A 12,725-nucleotide genomic window follows, 5' to 3' on the forward strand; every position below is an offset into this window, starting at 1 on the left:
GGTACAATATGTATAATAAAATAATGTATTTTATAATATTTTACTTTATCACATAATATTGTATCATTTGATAAGATACAATGTTGGAATCAAATTATATTGTATTATATGATATAATATCATATTATGTATCAAATATGTTTCAGTGTCATACAATACAATATCATTCTATAATATACAATATAATATCATCTTTCAATGTTATGATGTATTATGTAATATGATATTGTAATATAATACTATATTGTATTATATTTTATGATATTGTATTATGTAATCAAATACAATAAAGTATAACACAATACAATGTCAAATCATACGTTACAATATCATATCTCATGATTGTTTATTACGGTATTTTATTGTATTATATGATATATATATATTATAAATATGACATGATGCAATATTTAATTTTATATCATTGTATTGATTAACATATGAACATATAATTATCATAAAAAATTTTATCAGATGATATACGATATTTTGTCAAAACAGAATCAATGAATATCCAAAATCATAAAGTATGATTTTTATATAAAATGATAAAGGTGGTCTTATGAAGGTGATGTCTCATTAGGGTGATGCTCCGTCTCGGTGAGCTTAGTAATCTATGATTACCTATGTTTCTCTCTCTCTCCAACAAAACTACTTGTTGTTTTTATATCATTACGCAATATTGGTTTCAAAAACCACCTTTATTTCTCTCTCAAAAAAAATAATTACTTTCATTACTATAATTTATAAACGATACTGTGATAAAAAATGAGAAACTTCTTCACCATTGTCTTTTCTTTCAACATTTGATGTTGAATAGCCTATTGAATAACATGTTTTCCAAGACATTCTGTGATAAGACATTGTTTACAAGCAAGCCCTGGTAAATTTTAAGAACCTGTTTCTAAACCTTTTGTGCATTATGTATATAATTAAATATGTTGTATTCATATGCAACATTAAGGAGTTATTAATATGAGATAGCTAGTTTCTAAATAAATGAACTGACCCCCTCACCCCCCCCCCCCCGCCCCCCTAAATGCAATACTCAGACCCAGACGAAACAAAACGTTTTGTGCTGTTTCTTTACGGACAAAAGCATTATAGACTAAACTATTTTTGAGACAAACCAATTAAATCATTTGAAGAAGCGTTTTTCTGTTCTTTTATAGTAACTCTTATTAAGCCATTTCTGATCAGAAATGTATACATATATTGTGGGTGCACCATATATCTACACAAAATGGTATGGCGTTAATAATCAATGAATTGCACTTAAGAAAACATTGAGTTCACCTTAGTCTGACTGGCTTAATTTATTTAAAGTTTGGAGTAAATGACACAAGCAGGTTTTTTTTTTAAAGATATGAAACTGGCTGGTAATTTGGGCTTGGGGTAAAATGCTGACGATGGACCCTCCACTTTGGAGGGTCCATAGTGGAGGGGGTGGAGCTTGGTGTGTCAGTCTTAATTCAGAGTCCGTTTGATCTGTCATTCCAATTATGTTATCAGAAACAAAATGGGGCACATTGTTTTTAAACAAAAGCACATAAAACTTCTCTCCCCTAATTGACGATGACGAATGATGGCACTTTCATTTAGGTGCTGGGTTTTTTAAAAGTACATATTGTTCATTAGTTCTACACAAGATGTATATATAGTAAAAATATTACAGTTGCATTATTGCTGAAATGGACAAAATTTTTAAAATTTATAACAGCTTATGAAAATATTCAATATGATAATGTCAAATTTTCTACAAAAGTGTAAGTCTTGTAAAAATAATTAATTTATTTTATATTACATTTCCTTTAAATGTCCCTATGTCCTAGAGATAATTGTGCTGAAATTTCTAAATGCACTATGACATGGCGAGATATTTCAAACACCGGACATTGTCTCTGACAACAATCCGCATTGTTAATACAAATTTTGCAACGAAGCTGACACTCTTGGTGACTTGGAATTCGGACTTAGATTTTTCCGATAATCATACTGTTTGAGAACAGGATCATTGGGTGGTTTTCTAAATTTTTTCAGAATGATGAAATTGGAATGACAGATCAAACAGACTCTAAATTAAGATTGACACACCAAGCTCCACCCCCTCCACTATGGACCCTCCAAAGTGGAGGGTCCATCGTCAGCATTTTACCCCAAGCCGGTAATTTGCATCCGGTTTCATATACATGTATGTTATGTGGGCGCATACTGATTTCCAGTCCAGTCGACTGACTTGATATCATTGTACAAGTATAAGATGGCATGCAGACTGTAATATGAGACATTGTCATGAAATAATCTCGTACAAATGCAATAAAACTTTCGTTGTTTAGAACATTGGTCATTGATATAATATTAGGTGGTGTTTTGTACTGATACACAAACTGAATGTTTATATATTATCATTATTTACAGAAAAAGTGGATGAATCACCAATAACTACAAGTTATGTTCACTGTTGTAAAAGTTTGATTTTGATTTAAAAAAAAATTGATTGCAGTGCTAAAAAGGATAAACAAAAATTTTGCTATTTGTCACAAATTAGCGTAATTTACGAAATGAACTTTCTGTTATCTCATCAGAACCAAAATGATGAGCTTATCTGAAGACTTGTTGTCCGCAGTCTTTTTAATTTTTACATAACTTCTTTTCCCAAACCAGACATTTTGAAACAAACATGATACAGAGCCTTTTTTAGGGGGGGGGGTGTTATGGGATTTCAGTTTTTCCAAATGAAGTAATAAAAAAAAGCTAGAATATTAAAGAATATAACGGTTTAGTTTAGAATCATTTAAAGAACTAAGTAAGAAGCATATTTACTTTAAGCATGACTTATGAAATCAACATATAGATAAACTAAACAAGACAAGCTTGTGCCATTCAGTTGCCCAAATGTCAGGTACCTGAATGTTGACTAAATGTCTGGAAAGATGACTTAATGACAGATCTGTGCCATCTAGCCACAATTCAGATACATCGCGGTGAATTTTCTTCTTCTTTTTTTTTTATCTCACTGACAGACCATCACAACGTGATATTTAAAAGAATTATACAGTATTTACATTTACCTGGGTGATTAACTTTAAATCTGAATATTAAGCAAGAAAACAGAATAGTTTCTAAAATAAAAAAAAATTATGGGAAACACCAAGTTCGAAGAATGTGGAATTTATTATATATACATGTAGTTACTATATCCTATGATCACTAGATGGCACAAGTAGGGAACTCAATATTGATAGGAATATATAGCAGCAGCAGCCAAAAAAAAAAAATAATAAATCCGTTCGGAAAAAACAAGAGGCTTTAAAATTATCTTTCAAAACAGAGAGAAAATATGAGAAAATCGTGAAAGTTTAATGAATGGAAGATTGTTTGAATCATTTTGTAATAATAATTCTGCCAAGAAAGAAGGCGTGTCAAATGCTTGTGTTTCTTATATATACTGCTATTTAGGATAGTTACTTAGTACCAAGGGATTTCTTTGTATGCTGTTTGCTTGGGATTTGAAAATATATAGAAATATAAAATAATTTGATCAAATAACAATTTTTTGTGTAATAGAACTAGTAGATACACCAAAGGCAAACAATTTTGCGCTAAATGCATGCCTTTGTTACCACTCTGACATTGTTTGACCCAGTATCGTCATACGTCTGACGTTGGATCTATTCAGTCTAGATATTAATCATGCAGACTTAAAGTATGGGTTTTTTCTGACATGTGCATTACTTTTTCAGAGGTTTTAAAAACTCAGTTATAGAGCAAACGCCCATGTTTTGATTTTAGATTGAAGCTATAAAAGTGGTGTATATCTTGCCTTATGTGTGATAATGGCGCTTGAATTTGGCGGCCAATAACATGTAAATCAACGACTTATTTACACATATTACCTTGTGTTCATTAAATTACAGATTTATTTCACTAATAAGATAATGTTGTGAAAATAACCACTGTTCTCCTTTGTTTTCTTCTTGTGCACGCGTGTGTGTGTGTACTGCGTTTCGGGTACACTGGGCCCACAGGAATTACTTTTCCTTCTTAACTTGATCAATTTTTTAAAATCAAGAATGTGCCTGAATGACCTATGATCCAGGCTAAAACTAAGGGGTCAAGATTTTGTATGAAAAACTTGTTTATTTTTAAACTTAACACCTTTCGTAAATATGCATTGTCACCAAGGCCAGGTACCGGTATATAAATCCTTCAATTTCGTTTTAACCCCAATTGCACACCTGAAATTTGAGGCCGACGTGTTGCATTTCTTTCGTGGTCTTTGGATTTTATGCATTGATTTCTTATTTTATGTGAATATATGTGCATATTCTGTTTGTTAATATTGCATTGATCTGTTTATTTGATGTTAGTATACTTCTGGCGTGACAAAAGTGCGTAAAATTTTTAAAGGAGTTGCATGGACAGCGGTGATAAAAAAAGGAATATGACGGACAGTGCCTATTTACGTGTTCATCTTTAAAAATATCGAATGAAGCTATGTAAACAAATAAGTATTGGATTTTTCCAATATATATATACAAACATGTGACCCCTACGAAGATTATGTAGCAATTAAGGCGTCTAAATTAGGAACACGGATGTACAGACCGATATTATTTACCACATTAGGAAGATACATTTCTTTATGAAAACAAATAATTGATCTGCATGCAGATTTTGTAAGTAGATCGACAGATTTTGCCTTGCAAAGATAGATTGGATGAAGAAGTAAAATGTTATTAATCGGATTATTAAATTATTCATTTCCTTGTAATTGATAACGTCGATATGTATGTATATTACTACTTCACTGGTTGGCTCACACCAAGACAATAAAGATAAGGTGAGCATTGTGACCCATGGGACTCGTAATATTTTGATGATACATGTAGATTACTACATGCATCTATTGAGCTGAATTCTTTAAACATCTTCCTCACTACACAAATTTATATTTTTTTTATTCGTGAGTTGTGTCAATTTAAAAGTGATTTTCTTCGTGTGGTTGAGAGGAAGAGACGAGTATTGATGCCATCGTAAAACGAACCTCGATGTCCGTTATTGATTAAACCCACACACCCATTGTAGAAGTAGGCCATTCAATTCACAGCTTCCACATCTGACCATGTCTGTGTTCCAACAGAATCGATACAGTCTACAACTGCACTACATTTCAGCATCAGCTATAGCATGTTTTCCTCTTTCTGTACAAAGGATAAATCAATCATCGACATATTTCATCAAATCGTTACTAACACACAAAAGTTAATATAAGAAATTATATTAATACTAATCTGAAATGAAAATGTAATGTATGCGGTGTTTTCTCAGTAATGGTACTGTCTGTTACATACTTTTCCTGTATATTGTACAGGTCAAACAAATCTTCTTTCAAACAACCACTTTTGTAACTCCTTATATCTCATTTATTTAACATTAACAATTTAACAAAGCAATTGACGTTTTTATATGAAGTAGCACCACTTTTATTTACTCTTTATTAATTTTAAATTTAAGGTTTAATATTATTTTGTAATGTAGAAAAAATTAGTAAAGAAGATTTACAAACGCTAGGAAGACAAACGATTGAATGTACACACGAGTTTATAAAGGCTAAAAAGAATGCATAAAACATCTGTTGAATGTAGCTTCCTAAAATATTTAAAAAGAAGACTGACAAAAATAATAAAAATAGCTATCTATCATTAAAACTTGTTTTCCGAAGAGACAGATCAAATTAAATTGATAAGCGTTTACCATAAAAACAAGAGGGGATAAGCATTCACAATACCTATGTAGAACTATGGTGGCATAGATATGCCACCACTTGTCAGATAATTATGTCGACTTGTCAGATCTTGATGTCGATTTGTCAGATAATTATGTTGTCTTGTCAGTATTTTAAGTCGACTTGTGACTTATTCATGTGTTTAAAAATTTAACACTATAACCTTTCCACGCCAAATTTGTGCCATCCAGTTGAAACAAGATATCTGTGAGCCAATGCTCACTAGTGATACCCCCGCTCTGATGTGAATATGCAAAATAAGCAAAGTCGACATTTAACAGAAAGCTGGCATCCGATTGGTACAGGAATATATCCCACGATATGGCATGCCTTAACAAACACTGTGTAAAAATTTCAAGCATCTGCGATAAATAGCTGCTGAGAAATCTTTGACGAAAACTTGTTTGAAAATTTTGGCTAAAAAATAAACAAAGTCATCATTTAACAGGAAGTTGACGTCCGATTGATACAAAAATATATCCCACAACATGGCATGCCTAATCAAATAGTGTGTTAAAATTTCAAGCATCTGCGATAAATAGTTGCTGAGAAATCTTTGACGGAAATTTGTTTGAAAATTTTTGCTGAAAATAAACAAAGTCGTCATTTAACAGGAAGTTGACGTCTGATTGGTACAAAAATATATCCCACGATATGGCATGCCTATACAAATACTGTGTAAAAATTTCATGCATCTGCGATAAACAGTTGCTGAGAAATCTTTGACGACAATTTGTTTAAAAATTTTGGTTAAAAAATAAGCAAAGTCGTCATTTAACAGGAAGTTGACATCCGATTGGTACAAAAATATATCCCACGATATGGCATGCCTTAACAAACACTGTGTTAAAATTTCAAGCATCTGCGATAAATAGTTGCTGAGATAAATGCGACAGAAATTTTTGTTACAGACAGACAGACAGACAGACAGAGAGACAGACGGACGGACGGACGGACAGACAGACAGACAGACAGACAGACACACAAGGGTAAAACAGTATACCCCCTCTCCTTCGGAGCGGGGGTATAATAATATTTTCTGACAAGTCGACATAATCATCTTTTAACGAGGCCGAGTCTAAATTGTTCTGCCCTAAATTTTTGAATGAAATTTTTTACATGAATTTCTACTGATATAATTATTATTTTAAGATAGAAAAATAAGACATTTACCACACCGTTTGTTTAAGGGATCAACTCAAAGTTTGTTAATTTTTAACATAGGACTCTATGGAATTTTGATCAATTTTGTACATTTTTTACAATGTTTTTAAACTTCTGCCCTAGGAATTTCTTTTTCTGTTCTACATATTAAAGTTATTGCTAAAAGACATCAAATGGTCAAATTAAAAAAAAACCTTTTACCTCCTGGTTTGTTCCAGGGGCCTTATCAAAGTTGTTTTTTGTATGCCCAATTTCCCATAATGTCTATTTTTTATTTCACAAAGGCGAAAATGGTGATCTTTATATTATTATTAAAATATTCAGACATATTTAAGTAATAAATAAATATATAACATCATATATTAAGGGTCATCAATATAAAATACATGGTTACTGTTTTGAAATATATAAATTAAGCTATATTTAGGCGGGTTAAGAAAACGTGACAAAGGGCTAGGTTTGCTGAACCCTCTTCATGTTTTCGACCCGAGCCCAAATATAGCTTATACTTCAAGACATTTATGTTTATTCCACAATGTAATATCAATTTTACACATCAAACGAGCTATTTTCAACAAATTTCACTGAATATCTGCAGTTGAAACTATCACGCTACGGCGTCAACAAAGCAAAAAAGATGACGTCACAATACAAATGAAACGCTGCGCGAAAGCATGCGTACCCGTTCTGTACTCGGCCTCGTTTAGTCGACATAATTATCTGACAAGTCGACATAATTATTTGACAAGACGACATAACATCTGACAAGTCAACATCGTTATCTGACAAGTCATCTTATAATATGAATGATAATTTCCTTTAAGGTAGCTCCATACTCGTAAAATTCTCTGAGGAAAGTTGAAAAACCGAACTGATTTCAACTTAATAAACTTAAATGTCATCAATTGTTAGAAAAAATATACATGTCATCACACTTTTTGAGATGCCAGATAAACATAAACTAAAGGATATTTTAGCATTAGAAAAATGTATTTTTTTTCTTTAAAAGTAAAATCTTTTAGGCAGAAATTTGTTTTTCTTGTTTAATTTTAATGTCAACTTTATCAGAAAACTAAAATTACAAAAATATTTTAAAATTAATCGTTTGAATAAGAAAAACTGTAGTATTTAGACATACAACTGAGAGAAAAAGTCAGAAAAAGAGTTATTTCCCCTTTGCATAGATACAATATATAAAAATTTGGAAATTTAGTATAAAATTGAGTGCGAAAATATCTTTAACCTACCAATAATTCTAATTACATCCATGTGATTATATTCACATGAAATAAATAAAACTATCTTGCACAATTTTTAAAGAATTCAAAGTTTTACAAAAAAGTGTGACGTCACAGAACACTGGATCTACTTTAAACTAGTGGCCATATTATTTTTTCTGTCAGATAATTATGTTATCTTGTCAGATTTTTATGTCGACTTGTCAAATAATTATGTTAACTTGTCTGATCTTTATGTCGACCTGTCAGATATTATGATGCCAAGTAAATGGCAGTTAGTGGCCCTAACACGCTTTTAATAACAAAATACTGAGGTTCTTGTCCATATGGTTATTTTCTGACATGTCAACATAAAGATCTGACAAGTTGACATAAATATCTGACACGTCGACATAATCATCTGACAAGTCGATATAATTATCTGACAAGTGGTGGCAGATCTATGCCACCATATAGAGCAGATGAAATCTATAATACAACGCTTTCTTTATCTGTACGGTTTTTTTACTCGTGCAATTTAAAATCCTTATAAGGATCTATAAAAGTATTAAAGAACAATGCGGAAAATTTGATCAATTGTCCATTTCCGGGTCATGCAAACCCTCTTAAGCAATGTCCTAAAGTTTGTGGAAATAAACTATTGGTAATGAAGTGCTAATTTTGTTTTATCAATTCAATGAATTTTTACTTCAAACCGAATTGTTGATGGTTTGATAAAGCGAGCTATTCCACTCTTGTCCAGCGGATAAGTGTATGTATGGAATCTCGAAATAAAATAATGTTTGATAAACACAAATGCCTTTGAGAGTAGAAATTTAATGTACTGCATAATTAAAATATGCATAATATTTTACAACCACCCTCAATAATAATCAATGTGGGAAGGAATGCTGCATACATGTATGTTGTTTGACAATTTCCCTTATATATAATATAAACATGATACATAATGTCCTTCCTAGTATAAATTACTTAAACAAATAAAATAAATGCAATTCATGACTGCCCAAACAAACCTAAAATGCGTCAAAATATTAATGTTGTGTATTTTATTTGTTAGAGGAGATAATATCAGGAAGTTGAATGTACATGTCTCTAACTTAACGTATTTTCCAAGACGTTTCCAACGAGAAATCCATAAAAACAAACATTGCATTTTAATAAATTCATGTTCTCCAATTTCCACCATACCATACCATTCAAGAGAAATTGATAGTCACATAAGAATTCAGCGTCTTCTCCCACATAAATCAGGTAAGACAATGTACATTAAACTGTAATGTTCGACATTTAAACCATCAGCTGGTCAGGTCAAACAACATTTTTGTCAACTGCAATGTTCGATATTTCAACCAAAAACAAAACAAAACAATGCGTGATAGCGTGAAGCATTTAATTAACATTTTAAAGAACACGACTTATTTACATATAACATTAAAAAAGAACAATGGTGACCTTCTTCTTTGTACACCGCATTCATTTCGTCCACCAATGCTACAAGAATGCATAAAATACCGGCTCCGACCGATGTCATTTTTTTGTGGTATAATTTATTTTCACGCAAAAATGGGCGAACGGTAAGAATGGTCAAAAACGCTTAAATCAAAAACTTTTTAACTAAGATACATAAGTATAACTTATCAAAGTATCTCATAAGGAAAGTTGTTATATGGAATGACAGAACAAAAACAATATGCCCCCGATATTTAATCTCATGACCATAAATATAATATCAAAATAAAAAAAAATATAGACGTGAACAATGCCCAAATTGATTTTAAGTTTACAATACGTTTGAAAATTAATCATCCCTCTGCAATTTTTAGTCCATTCGTTTCCACATCAATGAGAAGTCTTTTAAAATGCTACTATTAAGTAAATAATGTAGTAGATCAATTATACATAGCAGCCATTTATAATGTATATCAAAATAAAAAAAATAACAAAAAAGAAATAAACTTAGGTATAGAATAGCACTGAAAAACAAAACACACATCTGTTCAATCAGGTGTCGTATTGCTAGATGCATCCGACTTCGTTCGTGCTTTTATCGATCTCAAACTTTTCAATTTTGTGTTTAGTTGTTATCATGTGCTTACAATGACCAAATTTGTTGTGTAATATTAGAAATAGAGAAGAAAGAGTTTGTGAATTTCAATATCCCAACCCTCCGAAGGGACTATATTAAGTTCTCAGTAAAAACTGTAAAACAAGATGCAATCGTTAAAAATATTATTTTCTAATCTAGACTATGTATTCGAATGTAGCCTGTATAGAAAGATTTTCAGAGTTGTCTACAGATAATCCTAATGGACCCACTGCATTGCATCCACTGTAATGAAATTTGCTACACAGAGTCACCATAGTCGAGAAATATTTGACGGAATTATGCTCCTTGGACTTCGAAAAATTCCAATTATTTGCAGTTTCTGTTTATTTTCTTCGCAGAGGTTGCACCTACTGTAAAAAAAATTAGTATAAAAATTGATCATAAGAATATCTAAGCCAAGTTTGATTTTGGGTACAATTGATACATTTTTGAAGAGTTATGTGCCATGGACTTCGAAATTCCAATTATTTGTAGTTCTTCCGTTCATTTCTTGGCATAGGTTGCATACAGTGTATATTGGTATGAAATTTGAAATACATATTTACCATAAGAATATCTAGGTCAAGTTCGATTTTAGGTATGATCGAGAAATTTTCAGAAATCTTATAGAGTAATCTCGCGAAGTATGAGCTCATTTTGAATAATATGGTAAAAAGGCAGTGTTTTTATGATAAACAAAATCTAATTAAAGTACTGAAGTACTGAAAGCCGAGCTCTTTTGGTGTGTCTCTATGCATATTGTGTGGTAAAGACTGAAAATTAATATCTCTCTCTCTCTCATAATTATGCTTTTAATGTCTGCAAAGCGTCAGAGAGCGACCAAATTTTGTAAGCGGCTACAAACAAAAATATATCTGTCTAGTAGAAAATGTTCAACAGTTACTGCCTTGAATTTTGCAACAAGCGTTATATATTCAATCCCTATTTCTTCAACGCGCAACAAAATAGTTCATAAAATTCATGCGCATTGTATGTATCCAAAATGCATAGTCTTGTTTTTAAAACAAGTAATTAATAAGAAAACTAAATTAGAATAAAAGAAACAAAATGCCAACACTTTTGAGAAAATGTGGCTCTTTGTGTAACTATTTGGTATAGCAGAAGCTTTTACTTTGACGCTGTTAGGATTTTTGTTTACTTTTGAAGTTGTGCTATTTATAGTAACATTGGCGATTTGCCTGCCTACAGCCAGGACTCTGCTTTCAGCATAGCCCGGCTTAAAACGAAGCGATATCATTCCACGATCAGGCTAAATGGGCCGCAGAACAGAGAATAATAAATTCTTATATGGCAAACAATATGAGAAAGATTAAATGACCTTTCTTATTTTTCAAATCGTTACTAATGACATTTAACAAATTATCAGACAGACGACCAGTGGGAGGGGGGGGGGGGTGCGGCAGACCTACTGCAAAACCTTCAACACAATGACAAGCAAAATAATAAAAAGGATAAACCAAAAATTTATTAACCCCGATACTCTTAAGCAAAACGTCTTCATTTATTTTCATATAAAAGAGACAGTAAGAATGGTGTATGTTTTAGAGTACTTTTGAAGGCTAACTAGTAATAACAAATTATTAGAACCTTTCTTGATACCTTTGAGATTATGTTTGTTAAAGTTGCTTTCAACAATGATCTTTATTAATTGATTTTTTATTTAACTCTTAAATAGGAAAGAACATGTTGAAGTTCACACTTTTTTTTGTATATATTGGTCCTATACTTTAATTTCAGTTGGATATTATACAAAATCAATTTACAATTATAAATATTTCATTTAATTCATAATTACATATCTTGCTCTTTTAAAATTCTAATTACTGCTATTTATTCCTTGAATAATGAAGTTAATATTTTTGAATGCTTTCACTTAAGTGATAGCTTTTTAATGCAATTGGGAGATTTTAAACGTTTTTTTCCTTGATATTTCTATGTAAAAAAATTTAAATATCATTATGGTCCCAATCCTCCTTCAGGGAATCCATTGACCATGATTTGAACAAATTTGAATCAACACTACCTGAGGATGCTTTCACACAAGTCTAAGCTTTTCTGGCTTATATAGTTTTTGAGAATAATATTTTTTTAGAGATTTTTCATTTTATATTACTATGTAAACGTCGACTACCATTATGACCCCACCCCCGGGGAGGGGTCATGATTTGAACTACATTTGAATGCACAATACATGAATATATGCTTCCACACAAGTTTCTGCTTTTCCTACCAATAGGTTTTTAAGAAGACTTGCATCTGTTCGTTCGTCAAGTTCAAATATATTCAGAGAGCATAAATAGTCGCTAAGATTATTCGTAAGCAATTTGTTTTCTAAATGGGTTTGCAAAAGCACTCCAACTGAAAGGAAAGCTGAACTGTTGTGTCCACCGATTTTTTCAAAAATCAAATTGATCTTGTAGTTGTT

The 12,725-nt window shown here is 31.5% G+C and overlaps 1 protein-coding gene across 1 annotated transcript in view; it reads left to right on the plus strand.

Moving 5' to 3' along the window:
- Positions 1–7,916, plus strand: part of LOC128184120 (lysoplasmalogenase-like protein TMEM86A) — a 129,875-nt gene extending 121,959 nt beyond the window's left edge. The window contains exon 3 of the transcript XR_008243695.1: positions 7,777–7,916. The gene's annotated coding sequence lies outside the window, so the exon portion shown is untranslated. The remainder of the gene's footprint in view (positions 1–7,776) is intronic.
- Positions 7,917–12,725: the final 4,809 nt, after the last annotated feature.

This window comes from Crassostrea angulata, chromosome 1 (genome assembly GCF_025612915.1).
Source record: "Crassostrea angulata isolate pt1a10 chromosome 1, ASM2561291v2, whole genome shotgun sequence".
NCBI classification, from domain to species: Eukaryota; Metazoa; Mollusca; class Bivalvia; order Ostreida; family Ostreidae; genus Magallana; species Magallana angulata.